Source organism: Durio zibethinus, chromosome 2 (genome assembly GCF_047325235.1).
Source record: "Durio zibethinus cultivar Kanyao isolate XHJ-2024 chromosome 2, ASM4732523v1, whole genome shotgun sequence".
Lineage (NCBI taxonomy): Eukaryota > Viridiplantae > Streptophyta > Magnoliopsida > Malvales > Malvaceae > Durio > Durio zibethinus.
In genome coordinates, this window is record NC_143163.1 from 31,015,387 (window position 1) to 31,042,550 (window position 27,164).

At 36.0% G+C, this 27,164-nt stretch overlaps 1 long non-coding RNA gene across 1 annotated transcript; it reads left to right on the forward strand.

Moving 5' to 3' along the window:
* On the forward strand, window positions 1-25,171 carry LOC111317831 (uncharacterized). The gene is made up of 5 exons (XR_016331886.1): window positions 1-1,600; window positions 17,174-22,526; window positions 22,616-23,968; window positions 24,487-24,592; window positions 24,710-25,171. It is a non-coding gene; the product is annotated as an uncharacterized LOC111317831 (long non-coding RNA).
* Window positions 25,172-27,164: the final 1,993 nt, after the last annotated feature.

Below are 27,164 nucleotides of genomic sequence, written 5' to 3' on the forward strand. Positions count from 1 at the left end.
TTATTTTTGTATTTTAATGATTTTGTAAATAAATAAAAGAAATTAAAATTTAATTTTTCATAAGATATTTAATAAATTCGATAACAGAGCATCTTCAAGTAAACAATAAGTTTATTATGAATACTCTTAAGGTGAAAAAAATTTTTTTTTAGTGAAAACCTAAAAACTTCATCCAATATTTAAATATAAAAAATAAGGGATAAAAATAATTTGAATTAAGGTTTAAATAAGATAACATGTGATTAATTTAGTACCAATTTTGGGTATTGTGGGGGTGTTAAAACTTTTTCTACATGTAACTGACTCATGAACTTAGTTCTGTTGATGGAATAATTTAGGAGCCTTTGGATTGTCAAATTTTTTAACCTTGCATGTAAATGAACTCTAAGAATCATAAGTTAGAGCCCTGCCTTTCGCTTATAAAAAATCTTAAATAGGGCATGTGATGGAATATTTCTTACTATTTTACTTGTAAAATTGTATTTTGCTCTTTTTATATATTATTTAGTAACATTTTTTTAACTGTATGTTCATGCATTTACATCATTATATTTATCATAAGAAATGATTATTACAAAATCGTTTTAATAAAAAAAACTTGATTACATCCATGAAAAGCCTAACAAAGTTTCCTTTTGGCTTGAAAATAAAGTCTAAAAAAGCTCAATTTAAAGGAAGTGATTGCTTGCCACCCGATTATATGTCTATTCTCCCAATTAGAATCCATGTTAATCTTAAAAGGAATGATTTCAGTGATTTGGTTAACATTTGTAATTGATAAGATGTTACCATCAAATAAGCTTTATAAAAGAAGTTTGGGGATCTTGCATAACTTCTCTTAGTTATTGTCAATGCCCAGCTTATGAGAGCTATGGTTTAGTTTTATAATCCTTTATATTGTTACTTTTTGTTCAATGAAGTTGATATGGTGCCAACTATTAAAGAATACTCAACTTTACTTCATTTAAACCTTTATAATCCTAACAAGATATATTGAAAAAATAAAAAGATTGGTTATAAAAAAAGGCTTGCTTAGTTGATAGTTGTAAATGTTCCAATTGTTGATGCTTGGGAAAAAAAAAGAGGGAAAGTGTCGACATTCCTTAGTCCATTGTTCATGATTTTATATGCAAGCATTTAGGTATCGAAAAGAAATGGATTTGATAGCATTGGCTCTTTATGGGATAGTGATACTTCCACAAACAATATGGTATATTGATGTCATAGTGGTGGATTTTTTTGATCAGCTTGGTTATCAAATCAATTCTATACATGCAATTTTGGCTGAAACCATTAGATTTTTGAACACTTGTAGATGAAGTGGAAAATAGGCATTCTATTGGATGTGCCTAATTGCTAACAATTTAGATAAAAAGTCATATCGAGACTAATGGAGGTAAATTTTGCAAGCCATAATTTACTTCAAGGATTCCCATTAAAGAATTTTATGAGAATGAATAGCTTGCACAAAAATCCAAGGAAGCATGGATCTCATTTATGTGTAAGCTCACCAGCAAAGATGTGATATGAAGAGCACTTTAGATGCCCTATGGACTAGTACTATATCCTTGTGAAGATAAGCTTTGCGTTCTTATCATAGGTGTAGACACCCAATCAGGTCCGGGCCCGGATCAATTGGGCCTGACCCGGATCAATTGGGCCTGACCCAGATCATTTGGGCCTGGCCCAAATGGGTAAGGCCCAATTCAATCATGTATTATTATTATTTTTTTTTCCTTTTTTTTTTTTTCTTTTCTTTTGTATTTTTATATTTATTATTATTAATATATGTATATCTGTATTTATTTATTTAGATTAGATTTATATGTATATTATTTATATAGTTATATATTTATTATTATTATTATTATTATTATTATTTTTGTAAGATATTTTTGGGTTTATCTTATTTTATTATTATTTTTTTTAAATTATCTGTTCTGATTTTTTTCTGATTATCAGATATTTTTTTTTTTTTTTTTTTTATAATATCTTTTTATTTATCTGTTCTAATTATCTATTATTTTTTTTATATTTATTTGATTTTTTTGGAAGGTTGAGATTGAAGCTGAAGAATCCTACTGGGAGTGGGGATTCAATCTAAAGAGTCCAATTGGATTCAAAGACTGAATCCCCGTCCAAGGAGGAGTTGGGATTGATCAGAAACTCCTGATCAATCCCTATATAAAGCACCTCCTGGAACAGTTCAAGAACACACAGAAAAAAACAGTGAGCAAAGCTACTGAATTTGAGAGAAAAAAAGTGTTTAAAAGAGTTTTCGAAGGCTAAAGAAGGTCGAGAAGTGTTAGGATAGCTGTAGGGATCTGAAAAAAATTTTTTAGAAATTTTTTTGCGAAAATTTTTTCTGGAAATTTCTGGGAAATTTCCAGATTCCGGCGAAAATTCCGGCGACATTTGAATTTTCCGGCACAAATTCCGGCGAAACTTGAAGATTCCGGTGACCAACCCAGTTTCCGGCGAGATTCCCAGAAACCGGCGAAGATTCCGGCCATATTCCGGCAAAAATTCCAGATTCCGGCGACATTTCCAGAATCCGGCACCGGTGTTCTTCGGTTTTCTAGAGAGAAGGGAGAGAAAAGGGAAGGAAGAGAGAGAGAGGGGAGGAGCGTTCTGCCGAAAAACAGAGGAGAGTGCCTTAAATACCCTCCAAAAACGACGTCGTTTTGGCCTTAAGTAACCAGAGGATCCGCGCGTTTTGCCGTGACCCGACCCGACCCGAGCGTCGACCCGCCTCTGACCCGCGCGTGCCAGCCTCCCTCCGAGCCAAGCCGAGCCGAGCCGAGCTTCCAAGCCGCTCCTCCGAGCCGTTTTTTTTCTTCCTTGAGCCGAGCCGAGCCGAGCCGATAGCCGAGCCGCTCCAGGTTTTTTTTTTTTTTTTTTTTTTTTTATTTTTATTTTTTCTTTAATTAATCCGACGACGGAGCCTCTACAAGTAAAAACAGTAGTTTTTCTTGCATACTCCTGAGGTGAGGGAATTTTCTCAATTTTCTGCTAAAAGTATTAGAGTCAATTGAGAATAATTTTCGATAATTAATTAATTGGTTGATCTTGATTTTTCTTTAAATAATCCGACGACGGAGCCTCTGCAAGTGAAACAGTAGTTTTTCTTGCATACTCTTGAGGTGAGAGAATTTTCTCAATTTTCTGCTAAAAGTATTAGAGTCAATTGAGAATAATTTTCAACAACTAACTACTTGGTAAAATTTTAAGGCTTTTGGATAACACAAATTCAAGCTGGTACCATCTTTTGATGGGCGTTGTGAGGGTGCTATAACCTTCCTCACACGTAACCGAACTCCCGAACTCTGTTCTGGTTAAGCAGACCCGAACCTATTCTTTTAGGGACCCTTAAGCTTAGGTGTTCCCTAAAAGGGCAAATTCCTTAGGTGGCCAATCGCACCTAGATAAAAAAGATTGGTGGCGACTCCCTAAAAGTCAATGTCTAGCGATAGATCCCCGGATCTAGACGTTATGACAGTTTGGCGACTCCACTGGGGATCCTGAGAGTCAGGCCAGCAAATAATTTGTGTTATCCAAAAGCCTAATAAAATTGAACCTTTTTGTATATATGTATTATTATTCATTCATGTCTGTTAATTATGTCATTCATATGCATGTGCATAACATGAGCTCTACACCCGAGCTCCGTCCCTTTAGGAGGGAGTAAAGTACCTATTGCTTTCGTGAGGTCTAATGCCTCCGCAGTGGCTAGCGAAATACTCCCACTCAAATTGAACCTTTTCCGCTTGTAGCCTGTAATGGGTGAGGATTAGGGTGCCTTACTAGTCTGTGATGGACAAGGATGTAAGGAACAATTTGAGGACCTTTAGACTTTGACCCTAAAACCGCATATAGTGAACTTTAAGAGTGCCTAACCCATAGATAGAGCCATCACCCTTCCCTGTTAGAATTGACCAAAAGCATAGGATTCATCCTTTTTACTTTGTGTGATGTTTAAATTTATTTAGTTATTTATTCTTTTTCTGGGTATACTAACCTTTTTTTTTTCTTTTGCATTGGTTCATGTGCACATCATAAAGTTGCATAAAGAACATTTGCCTGAAAAACGGTCTTCAACAAATTTTTTTTCATGGACACCAATGAACGCTTAGTTTGTTCTTCATCAGTATTAGCACCCTGTGGGACACCTAATGAGGTAAGGGCCTTGTCAGAAAAGACCCAACTGAAGATGGGAGATTGCTTGCCAATTGGGTATGAGTCTACTCTGTCTCAAGAAACATCTATCCTTCTCAAACAGAATAATTTAGAAGATTTGGTTGACATCTGGAAGAAGATGAGTCCGTCAAGACAAGAGCAGTTTTGTCAGAAACATGGGCATATAGCACACCTTCTAGCAGTGGCTGTTGATGACCAACTAATTAGAGCTGCAACACAATTCTGGGATCCTACATACAGGTGTTTCATCTTTAATGAAGTTGATATGACTCCCACCATAGAAGAATATTCGGTCTTGTTGGGTTTGTATCTCAAGACTCCTGACAAGATATATGTCAAAAAGCATAAGTCAGGATTTCGTAAAAGTCTGGCTCAACTCATGGGGATAAACAAGGAAGTTGTGGATTCTCATACAAAGAAGAAACAGGAACAGGTCTGCCTACCTTGGAAGTTCTTTCATGAGTTTCTGATGCAACATGCCAATGAAGAACGGGGGTTGGACATATTTGCCTTGGCTATATACGGACTGGTAATCTTTCCAAAGGTTTTGGGACATATTGAGATAGAGGTAGTTGATTTCTTCGAGAGTGTGATCAATGGCTGTAATCCCTCAACGGTGATATTAGCAGAGACTATCAGATCCTTGAGTTATTGTCGTCGGAATGGAGGGCGCTTCATAGGATGCATACAGTTATTGTATGTGTGGATGAAAAGCCATTTCGAACATGGAAATGGTGCTTTCTCGAAGATTTATATCCGTAATCGCTTTCCGATCAAAGAGTTCTGTGAAAGTGGGTGGTCAAAGCAGAAGTCTAAACAAGAATGGATAACTTTCTTGCAAAAGTTGGAAGGTGCCAGAGTGAGATGGTTAGTCCCATGGATGAATCGAGAGCCTATGTTATACCAATGTGGAGATAGTACAGTGGTTCCACTTCTGGGTTTATGGGGAGTGACGAATTATGCACCGCTCTTAGTGAGGAGACAATTAGGGGGAGAACAGTTTATTCCTATGACTTATGGGCTTCATCAGTTAGATTTCTCTTATAGTGAGCCTAAAGCATTTCAGAGGATGAATGGGATGATCAAAGCATGGAAAAATCCCCAAAGAGTGAGTCCTGGACCATTCACTGAAAAAGTCACTCCAGGTTACTTGGTTTGGAGAACAAAGAGAAGACAGGAAATGGTATTCACTTATGAAGTCTCTCAACCACCGACAGAAGAAAAGCTTGAAGAGATACCATCAGAGTTAGAGCTGGCAACAAAAGAGTTTGAATTTGAAAAGATCAAGTTAAAGAAAGAGATTCAAGAACTTCAAGAAGAAAAAGCCCAGTGGAAAGGTAGAGCTGAAAATTATGAAGTTAAAGTTCATAAGATTGCTAGAGAACGTGATGCAGCTACTGAAGATCTAGCAAGGTTACACCAGGAGCATAAGAGGCTATGTGTGAGAGAAAGGGCCAAAGGGATAACCATTGTCGAGCTGACTGAGGAAAACACAAGACTGAAGCAAGAGTATGCCGAATTAGAAGAAGAAAGTACTGAAGCACAGGCAGAAATTAACATGCTAAACAGTTATTTGAGCGGGCTAAGTCAAAGGTTGGATGAACAAGGAGACCACATTGCTGCATTGGTTAGAGAACATAGAGAATTATCATACCAAGTCTGGTGTGGTAAAAGAGAGAACCTAGGGAGGCAGAAATACATTGAGCACTTAACAACCCAGATCCATAAAGGGGTATGTAAGGCAAAAGAGATGGTGGAAGAGGCAGAAGCATTAAGACAAGTGGTGGCCCCAGTAGGAGAACATGGACAGCGTCTGTTGAACTTCATAGAAGAAGCCAAAGCCCAATATGAACAGATCAAACAATTTTATGGCTATAATTCTAGAGGGATAAACTCAATGTAGATCAAAGTTTTTTGGAATAAATGAAATTTTTTTAGTTGAATACCGTTTTAAGGCAAATGTTCTCTGCATACATGCATTTTTCATTCATTGCATTCTCATTCATTACACTTTAACCATGTGATAATCATGCAAAGTTACTAATTCTGAGGTATGGTACTCAAGGTTCCAAGGATAGCTCCATCTAGCGAAAACCCTGCCCATCGTTTCAACACAAGATCCAGAGCAAGGCAAATGGAACAGGAAAATTCTCATAGATTCGAAAAGCTAGAAAAAGCTCAGGAGAAGATTGAAAGTGAGCTAAGCAAGATTCTGGAGGCTCTAAATAACATGAACAAAGGAAAAGGAGTTGAAGGAAGTACAAGCCAGCAAGAAGTGGCTGACCCTTTGTACCCTCCAGGTTTTGGCCCGCCTCAAGCTCCGTCTGCCCAAGAGGTCCCACCACAACATTTCGCATATCCAACATATCCTGGAATGCCATCAACTTTCAACCCAGGGCAGTATAACAGTTATATAAATCCTGTCTTCACTGAAAAGGCAGTAGAACCAATTCCTGATCTAGATGATTTAAAAGAGAAGGAGAAAGAAAAGATGAGAGTGGAAGCTGAGGAGAGTTCCAAGATTAGCATGCTAGAGCAAAGACTAAGGGCCGTGGAAGGATTTAGCTTCTATGGGTCAGTTGATGCTGCGGGGCTCTGCCTAGTTCCTGATGTGGTTATCCCTCATAAGTTCAAGGTACCAAAATTTGAAAAATATGATGGTACAAAGTGCCCCAAAACCCATATCACCATGTATTGCAGGAAGATGGCAGCTCATGCACAGGATGAGAAACTCTTGATGCATGTTTTTCAAGACAGTCTTACTGGTTCTGCGGCCAGATGGTATGTTCAACTGGACAGGACTCGCATTCGCTCTTGGAGCGATATGGCGCATGACTTTATCAGTCAATACCGACATATCATCGATTTGGCTCCAGATCGTTTGTCTTTACAGAATCTGGAGAAAAAGACAAACGAATCTTTTAAAGAGTATGCCCAGAGGTGGAGAGATATTGCTTCTCAGGTACAGCCTCCTCTGACCGAGAAAGAAACTACAGTGCTATTTGTTAGCACTTTAAAACCTCCCTATTATGAAAAGATGATAGGGAATGCAACAAAGAATTTTGCCGATATGGTAATTTCAGGAGAAATCATTGAAAGTGCCATCAAGAATGGCAAGCTAGAAGGGAATGAAGCATCTAGCAAAAGAATCCCAAAGAAAAAAGAAACTGAAGCTCAGGCTGTGAGCTTTGATAGACAGCAACTTAGGGGTTATTCGCCCTACCCCCCACCAGAATATCTGCCCTATCACCCCACTGTAAATAACACTTCTTTTCACCCATACCAACCATCATACCCCCAAACCTATCAAACCTCTCATAGACCCCAAAACACCATGTACAGTTCTAACATTCAACCCACCCCAAAACCACAAATTCGCCCAACTAACCCTGCTGGTGGCTCGCGGGAGCAACGAACCACTCGCGAAAGACCTATTTTTGACCCTATTCCCATGACCTATACGGAATTATACAAGGAGCTCTACAACAATCATTTGATTGCTCCAAGTAAATTGGAACCCCTCAAGCCACCTTACCCTAAGTGGTATGATCCCACTGCCCACTGTGACTACCATTATGGGATTGCTGGTCACTCCACCGAAAATTGCACTACCCTGAAATATAAAGTGCAACGATTGATTAAGGATGGAATGATTTGCTTTGATACTGGAGGGATGACTGCACCAAATGTTAGTGGCAATCCTTTGCCAAATCATAATGTGAATGCTATAGGTGAAGAGCATGAGCGCCATGTGAAGAAAGAAGTGGTAGATATTAAGACACCTCTCGATCAGTTGTTTGATGTCTTACGAAATGCAGACATGATGCAACTGGTAAGTCCACACAGCTATCATGGAGTATATATAGCTGGTACTAGTTGTAAGTATCATAGTGGGGCAAGAGGCCACTCCATTGAGACCTGTAAACAATTTCACCGAGAGGTGCAAAAACTCCTGAATTCACATCAGATAGAGGTCTACGAAGAAAAAGAAAGCTTGAAGAATGCTGAAGTGTGCATGAATGATAGGCCTGAAAAGCTGTTTCCCAAACCAGTGACAATTCGGTGTGGAAACAAACCAAAATCAGTCATAGACAAGCTCCTCCCTAGGCCGGTAACTTTTAAAGTTCCAACTCCTTTCCCATACAAAGATGATAAAGCTGTACCCTGGAGATATGGATGTGACGCTGTAGTGCAGGGGCAAAAAGAAGAGGTCTCCAAAGCCGATGCTTCTAACATTACTGGTGTAGGAGGCATTACTCGAAGTGGGAGATGTTACACCCCAGAAATGCTAGAGAAGGCTAGAAGAGAGAAGGCTAAAGAAGGAGAAAGACGAAATAATCCAGAGATAGAGCCTGAAGAAGATCAGCCAAAGCCAGTATCAGAAAGGGAGGTTTGTGAATTCCTGAAGCTGGTAAAACATAGTGAATATTCAGTTGTGGAACAGCTGAATAAAATGCCAGCTCGAATCTCATTATTATCACTATTGCTGAACTCAGAGCCACACCGAAATGCCCTGTTGAAAGTGTTGAATCAGGCATACGTAGCACATAACGTGTCTGTTGAATATGTGAACCACCTGGCTGGAAATTTAGTCATGCCAAATCACATTTCATTCAGCGATGATGAGATTCCTTCGGAGGGAAAAAGAAATGCCAAGGCTCTGCATATCACAGTCAAGTGCAAGAGTCATATCATAGCCAAAGTCCTTATCGATAATGGTTCTGCCATCAATGTCATGCCTATGTCAACTTTGGCAAGGTTACCCATTGATTACTCTCATATGAAGGACAGTCAGATGATTGTGAGAGCCTTTGATGGAACCAAAAAAGAAGTCCTGGGGGATATTGAGATGCCCTTACAAATTGGGCCGTGCACCTTCAATATAAAATTTCAAGTGATGGATATCTCTCCATCCTACAGCTGTCTGTTAGGAAGGCCATGGATTCACATGGCAGGAGCTGTACCCTCTACTTTGCATCAGAAGATCAAATTCAATGTGGAAGGTCAATTAGTAGTGGTAGTTGGGGAGGAAGACATGCTAGTGACCCAACCACTGAACACTCCATATGTAGAGGCTGCTGAAGAAGCTTTGGAATGCTCCTATCGATCTTTTGAGCTGGTCAATACTGTAGGTGAAGGTTTTCAAAGTCAGCCTTTTTCAAAGATAGTGGTGAGCCAAGTCATCAACAAAGGCTGGTGTCCAGGACTTGGGCTAGGCAAAAATTTGCAGGGAATTAAAGAACCTCCGACAATAGCAGACAATAGCGACAGGGCAGGCTTAGGATATGAGATGGCAGAGTGGGAAGTCAAAAGAAGGCCATCAAGAAAGACAGCAAGACTGATGTTTATCCCACACTTGTACGAAACCTTCAGACCTGGAGGATTTATGAACCCAGGTGCAAAGAAAAGTGTGGAAGAGGACTTTGCCCAGTTAGCCATTAATGCTGTTGAAGATGAAGTGGAGTTCAATAAAGAAGAATGGGTTCGCCTTTGTCCACAAGACTATGAGCTGAACAATTGGAGTGCCATTGAAATGCCTCTGACTTTTGATTTTGATTCAATGTAATTGTAACATCTCAATAGCTTTTGCCCAAGGCTATGGGGTGATCCTTTCTGTTTGGGCCATTCATCATTTATTATTTTTAATAAAAAATAGGGAGGATGCATTTACATTTATTTCTTCTCATGCCTTCATTATTTTCACCTTTCAAACACATCTTGCCAACATATCCCATTTCATTCAATTTCAGGTCTTTAAATGAACAAGAAGATAATCATGATAACCATCAAGAGGTTAACTTTGAGAATTCAATTAATACTGATGAACTTGACAATGAAGAGAATTTTGAAGAATATGTTATGTCTCCGGACCTAATGAGGATCATTGAACAAGAGAATAAGCCAATTGAGCCTTATCAGGAGGTAGTGGACTTAGTGAATCTGGGAGATGAAGAAAATAAGAAAGAGGTTAGAATGGGCACTTCACTTCCATCTGGAGATAGGCGACGGTTGGCAGACCTACTTCAAGAATTTATAGATATATTCGCTTGGTCTTACCAGGATATGCCAGGACTGAGCACAGAGATAGTGGAGCACAGATTGCCCCTAAAGTCAGAATGTAAGCCCGTTCAGCAGAAACTGAGACGGATGAAGCCCGAAATGCTGCTAAAGATTAAAGAGGAGGTGAAGAAACAATTTGATGCAGGTTTTCTGCAAGTGGCCAAGTATCCAGAATGGGTAGCCAATATAGTCCCAGTTCCTAAGAAAGATGGAAAAGTACGAATGTGTGTAGACTATCGGGATTTGAATAAGGCTAGCCCAAAGGATAACTTTCCTTTACCTCATATCGACACACTGGTAGATAACACAGCTAAGCATTCGATTTTCTCCTTTATGGATGGTTTCTCGGGGTATAATCAGATAAAAATGGCTGCAGATGATATGGAAAAGACTACTTTTGTGACCATGTGGGGAACTTTCTGCTACAAAGTCATGCCTTTTGGGTTAAAGAATGCTGGGGCAACATATCAAAGGGCTATGGTAACACTCTTTCATGACATGATGCATAAAGAGATTGAGGTGTATGTAGACGATATGATTGCAAAGTCTTGTGAGGGTGAAGATCATGTTACTAGCCTCAGAAAGTTATTTGAGAGGTTAAGGAAATTTCAGCTCAAATTAAACCCAGCCAAGTGCACCTTTGGGGTAAAGTCAGGGAAGTTGCTAGGCTTTGTGGTCAGTGAAAGAGGAATTGAAGTTGATCCCGATAAGATACAGGCCATCCAAAATTTGTCACCTCCCAGCACGCCAAGAGAAGTTCGAGGTTTTCTGGGGAGATTGAACTACATCTCTCGGTTTATCTCTCAGCTTACTTACAAATGTGATCCCATATTTAAGCTTCTCCGTAAGAATAATCCTGGGAAATGGAACGAAGAATGTCAAGAGGCATTTGATAAAATTAAGCAGTATTTATCGAACCCTCCAATATTGGTGCCACCTGTTCCAGGAAGACCTTTAATTCTGTACCTAACTGTAAATGAAAATTCAATGGGATGTGTGCTGGGGCAGCAAGATGAAGCTAGCCGAAAGGAGAGAGCTACTTACTATCTGAGTAAAAAGTTCACGGAATATGAATCCAAGTATTCTTCATTGGAGAAAATGTGTTGTGCATTAGCGTGGACTGCCAAAAGACTCAGACAGTATATGCTTTATCACACTACGTGGCTCATAGCAAAATTGGATCCAATTAAGTATATCTTCGAGAAGCCTTCTTTGTCAGGAAGAATCGCTAGATGGCAAGTAATGCTCTCAGAATATGACATTATATATGTGAGCCAAAAAGCAATAAAAGGAGGCGCTATAGCAGAATTTCTTGCAGATCGTGCTACTGAAGAGTATGAGCCGATGAAGCTGGAATTCCCTGACGAAGACTTAATGACTATTTCCCGACTGGAGGAAAGGGAGCATATGGAAAGATGTTGGAGAATGTACTTTGATGGAGCTGCTAACGCCTTGGGGCATGGAATTGGGGCAATTTTGATTTCTCCAGAAGAACAATACTATCCTGTAACAGCGAGGTTAAATTTTAATTGCACAAATAACATCGCTGAGTATGAGGCATGTGTCATGGGCCTGCAAGCTGCTATAGAAAGAAGAGTGAAAGTACTGAAAGTATTTGGAGACTCAGCTCTAGTTATATACCAGTTGAAAGGAGAATGGGAGACGAGAGATTCAAAACTCGTTCCGTATCATAAGTATATTCTAGAGCTGACAAAACAATTTGAAGATGTCCAGTTCGATCACTTACCCCGGGAAGAGAATGTGATTGCTGATGCATTGGCTACTCTGGCCGCGATGATTCGAATTAATCATAATACGGACATTCAGCCCATCAAGTTAGATGTTAAGGATATACCAGCGTATTGTTCTAATGTAGAGGGGGAAAGAGATGGAAAACCCTGGTATTATGACATCTTACAGTATGTCAAGGATCAGCAGTATCCAGTTCATGCAACAGAAAATGATAAAAGGGTCATCCGAAGATTGGCTATGAGCTTTTTCCTGGATGGGGATGTCCTGTACAAAAGAAGTAAAGATAAAGTATTATTGAGGTGTGTAGATGAGACTGAAGCGAAGAAAATCATTAAAGAGGTGCATGAGGGAATATGTGGGGCACATGCTAGTGGACATATGATGGCAAGACAGATCATGAGAGCGGGATATTACTGGTTGACGATGGAGAATGATTGCATCGACTATGCTCGTAAATGTCATAAATGCCAGATATATGCTGATAAGATCCTTGCTCCACCATCTGCTTTACATGTTATGGCACCATCATGGCCATTTTCAATGTGGGGCATGGATGTCATTGGTCCAATCACTCCAAAAGCTTCTAACCGGCACAGATTCATTTTTGTGATGATAGATTACTTCACAAAGTGGGTGGAAGCAGCATCATATGCAAATGTGACACGCTCCGTGGTTTGCAAGTTCATAAAGAAAGAGATCATTTGTAGATATGGACTTCCGAAGAGAATTATTTCAGACAATGCCAAGAATCTAAATAGTAAGATGATGCAAGAAATATGTGCTCAATACAAGATCAAGCATCATAACTCGGCACCTTATCGTCCGAAAATGAATGGAGCAGTTGAGGCAGCCAATAAGAACATAAAGAGGATTCTGGAGAAGATGACCGAGACTTACAAAGATTGGCATGAGAAGTTGCCATTTGCCTTGCTTGCATATCGAACGTCAGTTCGCACCTCTACTGGGGCAACCCCATTTTCTTTGGTTTATGGGATGGAAGCTGTACTACCAGTGGAAGTAGAGATCCCCTCTTTGAGAGTCTTAAAAGAAGTTGAGTTGGAAGAGGCTGAATGGATTCGAGAACGTTATGAGCAGTTAAATTTCATAGAAGAAAAGAGATTGACTGCACTGTGCCATGGTCAGTTATACCAAAGAAGAATGATGAGGGCTCATGATAAGAAGACTCGGCCTCGTTGCTTTCGAGAAGGAGAGTTGGTTTTGAAAAGAATTCTCCCAATCCAGCACGATAGTAGAGGAAAATGGACTCCGAATTGGGAAGGGCCGTATGTGGTGAAACGGGCTTTTTCGGGTGGAGCATTGATACTGACTGAGATGGATGGAAACGATTTACCCCATCCTGTAAATTCTGATGCTGTGAAGAAATACTATGCTTGAAAAAAATACAAAAAAATAAAAAAATAAAAAAAATGAAAAAATGGAAAAAATGAAAAATGATGAAAAATGAAAAAAAAATGGAAAAAATGGAAAAAAAGAAAAAGTGAATGAAAAAGGAGGACTCAAGGCGAAAACCCAAAAAGGGCGGTTTGAGTCATAGGGGGTTGTCTAAGTTGAAAACCTGAAAAGGCAGCTTAGATAAGGAGGATACGGCATCGAATTTAAAAGTCTGCTGATATAGGGGCTAGCAAGTTCGGAAGAGTTCCAAGTTGTTAAATACATCAGAGGGTTGAGTTTTCATAAAAGACTTTGAGATGTGTTATCATGATTATCTGATTGTTCATTTTGGGCTTTGTCCCCATACCTATCATTGTAATTCTTTCTTGACCAAAGTTTGCCAACATTTTGCTAATAAGAGACATTCTATTCCATTCTTTGTGTCTTTTTTCTTATGACTGTTTCTCAACATTCAGAATCTTTTCTTCTTAATACCCCACCATTGAAGAAATGTGCAAATGCATTCTTACTTTTTGAATTTGAAATAATGATTGATGAATGAATAACCACAGGAAAGATTTTTACATTACATTGAATGAGTCAAGAGTGAGAAAGGCAGAATCGACATGTTCAGTTCCTAATTAGGAAATTGAATCTAGGAAGAGATTTCTTACAAGAAGAATGTGAGTGGAAGAGACAATTGAGAGCTACACTGGTTCGATCTTAGAAGAGCAGTGCAATTGGATCCTTGAGGAATCAAAGGGCTTGACACCCAAGAAAAAAAGAGCTTGAGAAACTTGAGTACCATACATTGAACAGGAATTAATTGACCAACATTTGCATAGCATGCATTGAAATTTATATGCATTTGCATAGCATACACTACTTTCAAGAAAGTATAGTGTACAAATTCAAGAAGCAGGGGTGTTCCAACATCCCACATGAAAAAGACAGATATGAAAAGACTTTGCAAGTTTGAGAAGAAACTTGTCAGGTAAGTTCCTAATCCTCGAAATAGGATGTCTCTTGGTATCAGGGTTGATTTATAAGACCTTTGGGCATAATCTCCTGAAATCCTTTCAAACACAACTTTCAACTCCTTCGGACATGATTGTCTAGGAGTATTTATTTTCCAAAGTCGTGGTGCCTCTGTTTAGAGGAGCAATTTACTTTTCAAAGTTCGTTGCCTCTGTTTAGAGGAGCAATTTACTTTTCAAAGTCGTGGTGCATCTGTTTAGAGGAGCAATTTACTTTTCAAAGTTCGTTGCCTCTGTTTAGAGGAGCAATTTATTTTTCAAAGTTCCGTTGCCTCTGTTTAGAGGAGCAATTTACTTTTCAAAAGTCGTGGTGCCTCTGTTTAGAGGAGCAATTTATTTTTCAAAGTTCCGTTGCCTCTGTTTAGAGGAGCAATTTACTTTTCAAAAGTCGTGGTGCCTCTGTTTAGAGGAGCAATTTATTTTTCAAAGTTCCGTTGCCTCTGTTTAGAGGAGCAATTTACTTTTCAAAAGTCGTGGTGCCTCTGTTTAGAGGAGCAATTTATTTTTCAAAGTTTCGTTGCCTCTGTTTAGAGGAGCAATTTACTTTCCAAAGTCCGTTGCCTCTGTTTAGAGGAGCAATTTACTTTCAAAAGTCGTTGAGTCTCTGTTTAGAGGAGCTTCGGCCAAAAAAAAAAACAAAAAAAAAAAAAAAAACAAAAAAACAAAAACAAAAAAATAAAAAAAAATCAAAAAAAATAAAAAAAAATAAAAACAAAAAAAAAAAATGATAAAAATGTTGAGTTGAGTCTTGATTGGGTGTCTACGTCTTTGCGCAATTTCTGTTTCACAGAAAATGTGCAAAGAGGGGCAGCTGTAGACACCCAATCAGGTCCGGGCCCGGATCAATTGGGCCTGACCCGGATCAATTGGGCCTGACCCAGATCATTTGGGCCTGGCCCAAATGGGTAAGGCCCAATTCAATCATGTATTATTATTATTTTTTTTTCCTTTTTTTTTTTTCTTTTCTTTTGTATTTTTATATTTATTATTATTAATATATGTATATCTGTATTTATTTATTTAGATTAGATTTATATGTATATTATTTATATAGTTATATATTTATTATTATTATTATTATTATTATTATTTTTGTAAGATATTTTTGGGTTTATCTTATTTTATTATTATTTTTTTTAAATTATCTGTTCTGATTTTTTTCTGATTATCAGATATTTTTTTTTTTTTTTTTTTATAATATCTTTTTATTTATCTGTTCTAATTATCTATTATTTTTTTTATATTTATTTGATTTTTTTGGAAGGTTGAGATTGAAGCTGAAGAATCCTACTGGGAGTGGGGATTCAATCTAAAGAGTCCAATTGGATTCAAAGACTGAATCCCCGTCCAAGGAGGAGTTGGGATTGATCAGAAACTCCTGATCAATCCCTATATAAAGCACCTCCTGGAACAGTTCAAGAACACACAGAAAAAAACAGTGAGCAAAGCTACTGAATTTGAGAGAAAAAAAGTGTTTAAAAGAGTTTTCGAAGGCTAAAGAAGGTCGAGAAGTGTTAGGATAGCTGTAGGGATCTGAAAAAAATTTTTTAGAAATTTTTTTGCGAAAATTTTTTCTGGAAATTTCTGGGAAATTTCCAGATTCCGGCGAAAATTCCGGCGACATTTGAATTTTCCGGCACAAATTCCGGCGAAACTTGAAGATTCCGGTGACCAACCCAGTTTCCGGCGAGATTCCCAGAAACCGGCGAAGATTCCGGCCATATTCCGGCAAAAATTCCAGATTCCGGCGACATTTCCAGAATCCGGCACCGGTGTTCTTCGGTTTTCTAGAGAGAAGGGAGAGAAAAGGGAAGGAAGAGAGAGAGAGGGGAGGAGCGTTCTGCCGAAAAACAGAGGAGAGTGCCTTAAATACCCTCCAAAAACGACGTCGTTTTGGCCTTAAGTAACCAGAGGATCCGCGCGTTTTGCCGTGACCCGACCCGACCCGAGCGTCGACCCGCCTCTGACCCGCGCGTGCCAGCCTCCCTCCGAGCCAAGCCGAGCCGAGCCGAGCTTCCAAGCCGCTCCTCCGAGCCGTTTTTTTTCTTCCTTGAGCCGAGCCGAGCCGAGCCGATAGCCGAGCCGCTCCAGGTTTTTTTTTTTTTTTTTTTTTTTTTTTTTTTTTTTTTGATCTTGATTTTTTTTTTCTTTTTTCTTTAATTAATCCGACGACGGAGCCTCTACAAGTAAAAACAGTAGTTTTTCTTGCATACTCCTGAGGTGAGGGAATTTTCTCAATTTTCTGCTAAAAGTATTAGAGTCAATTGAGAATAATTTTTGATAATTAATTAATTGGTTGATCTTGATTTTTCTTTAAATAATCCGACGACGGAGCCTCTGCAAGTGAAACAGTAGTTTTTCTTGCATACTCTTGAGGTGAGAGAATTTTCTCAATTTTCTGCTAAAAGTATTAGAGTCAATTGAGAATAATTTTCAACAACTAACTACTTGGTAAAATTTTAAGGCTTTTGGATAACACAAATTCAAGCTGGTACCATCTTTTGATGGGCGTTGTGAGGGTGCTATAACCTTCCTCACACGTAACCGAACTCCCGAACTCTGTTCTGGTTAAGCAGACCCGAACCTATTCTTTTAGGGACCCTTAAGCTTAGGTGTTCCCTAAAAGGGCAAATTCCTTAGGTGGCCAATCGCACCTAGATAAAAAAGATTGGTGGCGACTCCCTAAAAGTCAATGTCTAGCGATAGATCCCCGGATCTAGACGTTATGACAATAGGTTTTTAGGGTACAATGAGTTATTCTCCAATCATGGTGCAAAGACAATATGGATATAAGCAGTTTATCCCAGTCACTTTTGGACTTAACAAGATGGAGTTCTCTTATGCTAAAATTAATGCCTCAATGAAGATAGCTAAGGCCATGCAAGCATGAAAAATGCCTTAAAGAGAAGGCAAAAAGAGATAGTTAAATGAAGTTACCCTTGAATACTATGTGTGACATATTAGGCCAAGTGTGCATTCCTTGAACTAACAATCTCAAATTGCCTAGTCAAATCAGCACCCCTTGATCCACTAATAGTAGTTAAAATTGCTTAAAAGAAAGCTTAAAGTTGAAAAAAATGAATTAAAACTTGAAAATAAAAGGCTTAAAAGGGAATTAAAAGGGAAGATGGATAAAAAAAAAATTCAAGCACTTAAACAAGAAAGGGATGAATGGAAGAGTTTATTTGCTAAGCTTAACATAACATAGTTATCCACCATTCGTGAGCTAGCATAACTCTTAAAAGAAAATGGATAATTACAAGCGAAAGTGTAAGAAAGTGAAGAAACACTTATTGAGGCACAAAAGCACATACAAATGTTGAATGAGGTTGTTGTTGAAATTGGAAAACAAATGGGTGCCTTGAATGAGGAATGTGAGCAAGTAAATGAAGCATATATGAAAAAGCATGACCAGTTGGAGTGCTTGCTTGATCAAATCACTACTTATAAAGCCAAGGACATGGTAGAAAAGATTAAGGAATGAAAGACAAGGGTGCCACAAGTTGGAACACATAGTCAATGGCTATTAGATTTTCTCAATGAAGTATAAGGCCAATATCGATAGATTAGGGATTTGTTGCCACAATAAAATTTAGACTTCTTATGGATGTAATTTTAGATTCAATAAAGATTTTTCTTGTTAATAACTGTTATATGGTAAATCCTTCTTATTACATTCATTTATGCATTTAGTCATTTTCATACATAAGCTATTAAAAGTTGGGATGATTTCATAATATCATTATAAAAAAGTTTGACAACATGTCATCTTAAATTTAACATTGTGGTAAATCATGGTTTAAGGATAACTTAATTTTTGACCAATCTGAGGCACTACAACACAGATATCAAGCAAGGATCACAAAAGAATAGCACATTCTTTGTTTTCAAAAACTAGAAAAGGCACAAAAAGAGTAGAAGGGACAATTAGAAACTATCATTGAGTTGCTAAAATGTTTGAGTAAGGAAAAGAAAATAATGAAAGACGTGGTTATCCAAAATGAAAACAATCTATTGTATCCTTTTGGTTTTAGTTCGTACCTAGCACAAGCATCTCAAGGGGCCTAGCATCAATGCCATTTACTGGAAACTACTCCTATATGCATATTGACTTGCCTTTAACCATTTTTTCTATTCATATCACTCATATTCTTGATGTCAAAACATCTGATCCAACTTAAGTTCCTAATCTGGATGATCCAAAAGAGTAAGAGAAGTTGAATATAAGCACAATAGGGACAATAAAAGGCTTTGGATCCCAATAGAAGATGGATCTCATAGAAGAAAGGCCTAAGCTATTGAAATGATAGATTTTTATGGATTAATAGATGTTGTTGGACTATACTTAGTTCATGAAGTGTTGATTTCATCAAAATTGCTTGAATTTGAGAAATATGATTGAACAAGTGCCTTATAATACTTGTCATAATATATTATCGTAACATAGCTGCACATACACATGATGAAAGCTACCTATTCATGTCTTTCAAGACAGTTTCACTGGATCTACTGCTAGATGGTATGTATAATAGAATTGGTCTCGCATCTATGGCTGGAGGGAATTAGTAAGGACCTTTATTACGTAATACAAGTATATCATAAATTGGGTACTAGATCATATGTTTTTGTAAAGTATGAAACAAGAAAGCCAATGAAAGTTTCAAAGAATATGTTTAGAGATGGATGGATGTTGCTGCCCAAGTTTAACCCCTAATCATAAAAAAAAAAAACTATAGTCTTATTTGTCAACTCTTAAAACCCCTTATTATGAGAGGATGATTGTTAATGCTATAAAAAAATTTTTCTAACATAGTAATCTATGAGAAATCATTGAAAATGATATTAAGACTGGGAAGCTTAAAGTTGGTGATACATTTAATGTAAAGAAAAAAGCTATATTGAAGAAAAACATAGCTGATGTTCAGGCTGTATTTCGTGAAAGGCAATAATTCAAAGGATATCCTTCATATCTTTAATACCCAATGTACCAAGACCCTTACTAGTCCACACATAATGTCTCATGAAACACTTATCCTTACCATCTTGTACTGCTTGCTTATTAGCTTAGTTTTCAGCCTATGTCTCTTATGCGTGGTTTCACACCCATTCCTATAGCCTAACCTAGTGTGCAAGCCAGCTATTCAAGAGGGCCTCCAAGTATTAAGAGAAGATTTGTATTGACCATATTCCTATGACTTATATTGAGTTATTCTTTTAATTGGTAAAGAGTCACCTCATAGTACCCCTTTAATTAGGACCATTGAAACCATTTTACCCTAAATGGTACGATGCTAATGCTAAATGTGATTACCATTATGAAAAAATAAGTTATTCAATTGAGAATTACCCTACTTTAAAATATAACGTGCAACATCTGATTAAGGTTGGTTTATTGAATTTTGATATTTTAGGAGGTCCAAACATCAATGAAAATCCATTGCCAAATCATGTCGGGGGAACAACTAATGCCATAAATGATGATAAAGTCTATATCATTAAAAGAAGTGTTAAAAATGTCAAGACTCTATTGGACCATGTCTTCGATGCTTTGATGAAGGTTGACATGATTCGGCTAGTACCTTTAAGTCACAAGACTTGCTATGACAAGCTTGATTAGGACCAATCCTGTTATAGGACATTCTACTCAGAATTGTGATGCTTTTTGTTAAAAATTTTAAAAGATGATAGATGCCTCATAAATTGAGTTTTATGAAAAGCTTGAAGATACTATAGTGAATGTAATAGTGAATGAATCTCTTAAAGTCTTGGTCAAACTTCTTATAATTTTTTGTAAGCCAACTCAGAGCCAAGCAACACTTGTTCGAAAGCTAGTTGTTATAATCAAAGTCTCAAGTCCTTTTCCATATCAAAATAATAAGGTAGTACTATAAAGATACAACTATGATGTGGTGACTTAAGGATTGGGTGATGATCAAACCCCTACCCATTTAGACAATACAAAAATAACTAAAATGGGGGGTATGACTAGGAGTGGATGATGCTACTCGCCTGAGATAATGGAAAATGCCAAGAGAAAGAAGGCTAAAGAATAAGAAAAATATGAAAAAAGTAATCTTGTGAAGGTTCTTGATGTGGGATCCCAAAAGCCAATCACTGAAAAAAAAGTATGTAAATTCTTGAAACTAATCAAACATAGTGACTATAGCGTGATGGAACTGAACAAGATGTCGGTATGGATTTCACTTCTTTCATTTTTTTTCTTTAAAATTATATAAGAATGTCTTGCTGAAGGTATTAAATCAAGCATATGTGTCTCATAACATATCTGTGAAAGATGTCAGTAATATTGTTAGGAATCTAATAGTTACAAACTATGTAGCCTTCATTGATGATGAGATATCACCTGAAGGATGAAAAAGTACAGCCTTTCACATTATTACTAGGTGCAAGAGTCACACAATTGTCAAGATCTTTATTGATAATTGCTCTTCAATTAATGTTATGCCTACTAGTACTTTGGCTAAGTTGTCTATTGATACATCTTATATTGGAGCTAACTATATGATAGCGAGGGCTTTCGATGGTTCTCAAAGAGAAGTGTTGAGAGATATTGAGATATCGCTGTCTATTAGTCCCTACACTTTTAATGTCAAATTTTAAGTTATGGATATCTCTCCAATATATAGTTGCTTATTATAAAGCCCATAGATTCACATAATAGGCACTATCCCTTCCTCTTTGCACTAGAAAGATAAATTCATTATTGGTGGCTACCTTATCTGCATCTCTAAAGAAAAAGATTTGTTGGTGACACAACCATTATCTATTCCATATGTGGAAGTAGCTGATGAAACACTACAGTGTTCTTACAAATCATTTGAACTGATCAATGCAACATAAATGAGGAAATGATCTAAATTTTATGCTTTTTAATTGTCTATAAGTATTGGCGTGATAATCAAACAAATAATTGAAAAAGGCTAGCATTTTAGGATAAGACTAGAAAGAGTCTTTTAAAGAATAAAAATACCTCCAATGATACTTGACAACAAGGATAAAAATGGCTTGGGATACAAGTCAACAAGGGTAGACAAGATGAAGATGATGAATGCCAAGAAGGAGAAAAGAATGGTTGATCTTAGGGGATATGAACCTAAAGATGAGAAATTGGTTATTCCCTATCTGTATGAAACCTTTTACTTTGGAGGATGGATCTATTCTTAATCATCTCAAGCTATTAATAAAGATATTGCATAGAATCTGATAAAGATTTTTTCTGAACACTTTATTATAATGGTAAATGTTGAAGTAATTGAAGGAAAGAAAAGAGGCCATTGATGTGTTTGACCTTGCTAGGCACTGAGATAAAGAACTAGAAAATGATGAAAATACTTGCTATTCTTGAACCTCTTAAAAGGTAATACAATGAGTCAAACCTTAATTGTTTAAGCCTAAGTATTAGGGACATTTTTTATGTATGGACTAATTTATCTATCATTTTTCTACTAAAACAATTTGCATAATGCATTATCATTACATTTCCTCTTTCAATGTTTATTCTTTCATTCTTTTGCAATCCTTATTAAAAATTCAATTATTATTGACAAAATGTTTTTGTTGCTAATTACAGATAGATTGCTAATGGAATTAAAAAAATATTTTTACCGATGGATTATTAATGAAATTTACTAATATAATTAAATTTGTCAATAATCCATAGGTAAAAGTGTGGCACAAATTATCGCCAATTTTGTTGATGGATTTTTTTATCGAAAAATTCATTGATAACTTTACCGACCAAAATAGTCCGTCAATAAAAAATTTTGCAAAATTTTTTTTTTTACATTACTGATGAAATTCTGTTTGTAAATTCATTATTAAAACCAAAAAATTTTGAACCCCTTGGGCAAATCCATTTTCCTCCAATTTCCTCAATCAAATCCCTAATTTCCTTTCCCCTCCCTCTCTCCCCACCATGGCCGCTGCTTCTCCCTGTTGTCCAATGCATTGGTCGACCGGCTACCTTGTGGCAGAACATGTATGCTGATAGGAATAAATATTGGTTAGGTATCTGTACACATGAAATGAAATAGTCCAAGTTCCTTATGCTCTTTCACTTATAGGCAGGTAACTATCTCTTTACTTTCTGCTGAAATGAAGATCATATATCTTATTAACAGATTTATTATTAATTACTTTTACTGCTTGAAAATCAGGCTCTTTTGGTTAGGTTATCATCGATGGTGGTGTTCCTCTCTCCCTCTTGCAGAACAGAGAAGCAAGAACTACTTGCAATACACCAACTGATGAACTAGTTCCATGCTAGTATACTTTTGTAGTCTTTTTCTTTCCCTATATTTGCAAGCCTTTCTGTAAAGCTATTGTGCTGCATTTGCCCTTTATAATGTACAAAAGATGATTTTTTTTGAATTAAATTGGAGACTTTCTTAAAATCATTTTCTTTCTGATGCTTATTTAATTTTATGTTGTTTAATTTGTATGTTCCTTATATTTTTATCCTAAATATTTGTTGTTTGTAGGTTTCTTAATGGTTCCCCCATTGTTTTCAGATAATGGCCTTTTGTCTAGACTCAATTCTATATTTCTTTGTTTCGCACCAACTTTCCTTTTACTCTCAATTGGGTATATCTCATTTCAAACTTTCGTTGTTATGGTGCTTAATTAACATTATTTTACAAATGGACAATATGATGCATATTATGATTTTTCTTCTTTTTGGTGAAATCTGTGCATTTATGAAGTCGTCTTTTATGGTACACTTGCTCTTATATTAACGGTATAGATACTGTTCAAAAACTTACTTCTTTACTTGAGTAAAGGGAAAACATTTTCTGCTTTTAGGAAGAATATGAATGAACATATCTTTCTTAAAAATGATGTTAGATATTTGTAACTGTCTGATGTAAGAATTCCATTAACCTTTGTGAGTCATCGTTTCTCTATCTTTTTTATTATTTTACTTTTATATTTGCATCAATTATGAATTTTTTCTTCATGTATTTCTCTTCAAGAGTCTTAGACAAAGCAGCTGCAATAAAGAGTGTTATTCATTAGAAATTCTTATTTGAAGACTGATTTATCTTTATTTTTTTGATGAAATCTATTTTCATGCAAGACCATTGAAAACTGAAGTAGAAGCAATAATGTTAATTGAATTGCTTTCCCCAAGTTTTTTGTTGCACTCAGCCCCCCACCTATCTCTTTCTTAGTCAAGCTAAGAAAGAAAAGTCTAAAAGGGAAATGAATTGCTTAGTTTAGAGGATTTTATTGCTTGTAATTCATACGGCACTGATGGGTTGTCTTTGCTAGATTGTTTTATTTAACGTGGCTTTCTTTGGAACATGAAATTTTATAAGTATCGCTAGTTTTGAGATTTCATTTGTCTATAGGTTCGTCACCGTCTTCAGTGTAAGTAATGTTTAAACCATAAAAGTATCTTTATAGTTTATCCTTAGAAGCCTTGCTGAAAAGATTTTCTTTTGATTGTAGCTCTTTCTGATGGTAGCCCTTCTTATCTTCAAGTTATTCATACCATTCATGCTTGTTATGTAAGTTTTCTTGTTTGTGAAAGTATCTAAATGATTAGTGATGCTTTAATGGCACCTTAAGGCTTCTGTGACCATTCTTTTTTTAGCCATTAGTTTTTATATGTGTTATGTTACTTTTTAGTTCTCTCTATAGAATATTATTATATTTGATATCTTCATTTTTATGGAATCTTCCTAACTATTGCACCCTAACTTTAGAAACCGTGGCTTCAGAACTCCTTCAAACTCCAAAACCATACCTTTTGAGTGAATCATCCTTTCATTCCAATTATTGGATGCTTTTCATATTATATGCTAGAGCATAGTCAATAAAAACTATAACAACTTTTGATGAGAAATTAAGGTTTTTACAGTTGAGATATAGATATTAACACTGACTATAAACATCCCTTTTCATAATTAAAGTTCCCAATATCTGAGAGATTATCTTGTATTTATCTCATGTGTTGTTTTAAGTGGTTCTACTTGTTCTTCAATTAACACAACATGGTTTGATTTTTGCTTCATTCAAAGCACAGATGTGAGTTCAGTGCAATAACCAAACTACTCTAAGTTCAAAGATTGGGATGTTATTTCCTCGTTATTTTATTTTCAGACGTGATGACCATCCACTTCTTCTTCTTGGTATGATATTTTCTTAAAAATATATTTTGGCAGAACCAATTTTCTTTGTTGATATTTTAGCCTTTTTGAATCGTGCTTTACATGAAAATAATTAAATTATCTAAAACCACTTCATAGGTTATAATTATTTCTTGAGGGCTTCACCAATTTGTTATTTTGATTAACAGGTGAGGAATGCAAGAAGCTGGATGGAAATCGGTAATAGCATCAGCCATTTTGGAGTCGTGAATGCCAATTTGAAGTAATCGCCCTTGGCTTTTCCTTGTCCTCGCAAATTTGAAGCATCTATAACTGTTATTTCATTACGGTTTTCTTCTTCACCTTGTTGTAAAAGAAAAGTCTCAGGCATCCAATGCTTGCTTTCTAGTTGTGGAAAGCACATGGAATCTTGGAATTTATAAAGCATATTGCCTACTTGGAATATGATGATTTTTGTTGATATGGGAATGGAGGAACTTGAAGAGATACGTGTTTCTATTAAATGCTGGAGTACATTGAAAAGATATGTGATAATTGAAAAGAATTTTAAAACAAAAACAAATCTCTAACTTCTTTCTTAATTACATTCTTAGCATTTTCTTAATTGCATTTTTTTATTGGATTTATATGAGGTATTTGATGGATGGATGCTATGGATGTTTTATGGATGTTATGGATGTTTGATGGATATTTTATGATGTATTTGATGGATGTTATTTGCATTTGATATTTTAATTAATAATAATAGCATATTTAAATAATTAGACATTTTAAATCATATTTTACAAGGTTCAAAAATAATTACAAGTTTTTTGAATAATTATAAATATTTTCATTTCAATTATTGATGAAATTGTACTTTTACCAAAAGAATTTACCAATGAAAATTCACTGTTATCGACATAATTTTTATTATTATTGATGGATATACTGATAAAAAAAACTCATTTGTGATCATTTTTATTTTTATTATTGATGGAATTTTTATCATTATCAATGAATTTACTGATGAAAAATTCTTTAGGTAATTATTGATGAAAAATTTCATAGATAAAATCATTAGTAATAAATTCATCAGTAATTACTAATGAATTTTTCGTCGATAATTGCCAACGAATTTCAACCATTACTGATGGAATAACACTACCAACATAGCTGGCACTGACGAAATGTTTCTATCACTACAATCGTTGCTAATGCTATTACCGATGGATTTTCAGCTTTTACCGACAAAAAATGTCATTGGTAAAGCCAAAATTTCTGGTAGTGACATACATTTGCCTATATCTTCTTCATTGCAACCATATTTAGGTTTTCAAATAATGAATGTGAAGGCAATCATGACAATATTGATGAACTTGATAATGAAGAAGTTTTAGATGATTATACTTTGCCTTTGAGTTAATAAGATTAATGGAATAAGAGAAGAAACCAATTGAACCAGACTAAGAAATTTCAGAAATGGTTAAGTTTAGGGATGAAAATAATAAGAAAAAAAGTTAAAATTGGTACAACATTGTCACCAGATGATAGACAAAGGTTAATAGAATTGTTCCGTGAGTATGTGGATGTTTTCACATGGTACCACAAAGATATGACAGAACTCAATATTGGTATCGTAAAGCATAAATTGCCATTAAAACCAAATATAAGCCAGTGCAACAAAAACTAAAATGCATGAAGCCTGAAGTATTGTTGAAAATTAAAGAGAAAGTAAGAAAGCAATATGACGTTGGTTTTCTCTAAGTAGCCAAGTATCTTGATAGGGTCTAACATAGTCACAGTCTTTAAAAAAGATGGCAAGGTTAAATGCGTGCAAATTATCGAAACCTAAATGGAGCAAGTTTTAAAAATAATTTTTCATTGCCTCATATTGACACACTTGTAGATAATACCACCAAATATTCTTTGTTCTCATTTATTGATGGTTTTTTAGGCTATAACCAAATTAAGATGGCCTTTGAAGACATAGAAAAAACCATATTTGTAACAATGTAAAAAATTTTCTACGATAAAGTAATACCCTCTAGATTAAAGAATGTTGGAGTTGCATATCAAAGGATAATGATAACTCTCTTCTATGACATGATACATAAGAAGATTGAGGTATATGTTGATGATATAAGTGCCAAATCTCATGAAGTGGATGATTATGTCATTGATATTAGAAAGTTATTCGAAAGATTAAGGAAGTTTCAATCAACCTCAATCTTTCCAAATGCGCATTTGGCACAAAATCTGGAAAACTATTGGGGTTTATAGTGAGTGAAAGAGGAATAATGGTGGATCTAGATAAGGTACATGCTATTTAAAACCTATCTTCTCTGTGAACACAAGAAAAAGTGATAGGTTTTATGAGACGATAGAATTATTAAAAAGTTTTTCAAAAGATTAAGGAAGTTTTTATCAACCTCAATATTTCCAAATGCACATTTGGCACAAAATCTAAAAAACTATTAGGGTTCATAGTGAGTGAAAGAGGAATAAGGGTCGATCTAGATAAGGTGCATGCTATTCAAAACTTATCTCCTCTGTGAACACAAGAAAATGTGATAGGTTTTATGAGATGATAGAATTATATTGCTTGCTTTAT